The following is a 2,379-nucleotide window of genomic DNA, read 5'->3' as shown; positions in this document are numbered from 1 at the left end:
CCCCGTTGTATTTGAATTGTTTTTATTATTTGCTAATATAAACAAACTTTAAGTCTGGGTGTTCCTGATTAATCTAACAGTGAAGACAGTAAAATGAGAGTCCTGAATGCTTAATCCATGTTTTTCTTATTGAAACACTAATATAAATATAATAAATATAATAAATATAACTTCTAATTATTTACGTAGCCCTTTAAATACAAGGGTTTATAAAGTACCTTGACAGACAATAAAAATGAAGATAAATCAAGAAGACAACAGATGCCAAAATGCAAAATGTACTATATCAATATAAGTCAAGGCACCGCTATTTATATACAGTAGCAAATCTAAAGCCACAGCCACAGAGTACAAAATTTAGACAAATTTATTTAAAAAGCTGAGACATTATGATCATGGAAATATTTTTAAATTTTGTAAATTTAAATTTATTATTGCAGTTAACGCCCTATAATATTATATAAAACATAAATTTACCAGATTAAATATTAGGGTGAGGATTATTCAATGTTGTTTATGAAAACATGCATGATTTATTGACATAAACGCCAGACTGAAATAATTCTATTTGACAATAAAGAAGGCGGGCTGGTGCTCAATGCTTGACTTGAGGTCACTCAAAAGAATCTGGTTGTGATCATTGATTAGAATCTACATTTCTGCAGCTAAATTAAAGCTGTAACTAAATCTTCATTATGGCTTTAGGAGGACAACATTTCTTCATCAACCAGTTGGACCAAGGGCAAAGGGGAGAGAGAACAAGGTAAGCAGAGACAAACAGACAAGAAACAAGAGGACATGAACACTGAACAGATCAGACCTTTGCAACTCCAGAGGTAGACTGACCTTCAGAGAGAGAAAGACAACAAATCACAAACTGTAACTTGAATGAGACTCAAAGTTAATAACATGCATTATAAATTCATCAAGAAATTTCAAAAAAACACAGAACGAATGCATATGAAAACAACCATATGAACAGGACAGCCAAAGCAAAGTATATTTGGTAGATTAACAAGTATTAATAAATACTAATGAACCAGGTAAAACCTTAATGAGCAATAAAAGCTTAATAAGCAATAAAAAGATGAGAAAAGAAATACAACATCACATAAAAGCAAGTCTGTAAAAATGGGTTTTAAGGAGTGATTTCAAAAGGAGTCAGTGATTCTTTGAGCTTTACCTCCCCAGGCTGCTCATTTCAAAGTTGAGGAGGCTTGAAAACACATTTATACATGCACTAAATACTGAGAGAGAAGGGGATCATTTTCATACTGTTGTAACAGTTCATCCAAACTAAGACTTAAACTGCCATCTGCTGGAAACGTGGTAGATTTTTTACCTGCCTCTTGCCTAGAGTCAGCTAGGATTTACTTCAGCCTCCCTGCAACCATCTGTACATGTTACAAGGGAATAAGCCAAACTATAGCGCATCCTCTGCTGCTACTAAAACTAATAAACAAACTCAATGAAAAAGTAGATGACTCCAACCAGCATATTTCTTTCTAAGTAAATAATAATAATAATAATAAACTTTATTTATATAGCACCTTTCTAGAGCATAAAAGTCACAAGGTGCTTTACAAAAGCATAAAACAACAAGGCATTAAAAAGAAAAAAGAAAACAAAAGAGATAAACATACAACAAATCACACAAAGGCAAGTCTAAAAAGATGGGTCTTTAGCTGCTTTTTAAAGGTGTCGACAGTGTCTGCTAATCTCAGATTTGGTGGGAGAGAGTTCCACAGAGTAGGTGCCACAACCTCAAACGCGCAGTCTCCTTTAGTTTTCAGCCTTGAACGAGGAACTACCAGCAGGCCCTGATCCGAGGACCTCAGTGACCTGCTGGTGACATAAGGCTGTGACATATATATATGACATACATCTTGTGCATCACACCATGTGCACAGCGCTGTTTAGATTAATATAGATTAGATTCTATATAGATTATAGAAAATATTAATATAATGGTTGAGCAGCATAAGTATAATAACTGGTAGTTGGCTAACAATCATCTTCACTAGCATCACTTTGATTTGTTTCTGATGATCTGCCTTCAGTAGATGTTTGTAATGAATGGATATTTGTAATCAGGTCAGTGTCACACAACATAAATGTAATACAATACTATAATTAGAAAATGTGCAAAACAAACATGCATCCACTACAAATGAAAGGACATGCCAGTTCTTAAAACGTTCAATTACAGCTGTAATGTCTGACAGTGAGTTATATCAACATTAACAAATTGCTGGATGCACTGGACTTCCCACTAAAGTAATATTGACTATTTTTTAGTTATATTTACTCAATTAATGTCACACAATAACAAAACGAAGTGAATTACTAATCAGAAATCATCGTGTCATTCCAGTTTGT

The sequence above is a fragment of the Acanthochromis polyacanthus genome, chromosome 9, assembly GCF_021347895.1.
Source record: "Acanthochromis polyacanthus isolate Apoly-LR-REF ecotype Palm Island chromosome 9, KAUST_Apoly_ChrSc, whole genome shotgun sequence".
Taxonomy (NCBI): domain Eukaryota; kingdom Metazoa; phylum Chordata; class Actinopteri; family Pomacentridae; genus Acanthochromis; species Acanthochromis polyacanthus.
This window is presented reverse-complemented; position numbering follows the sequence as displayed.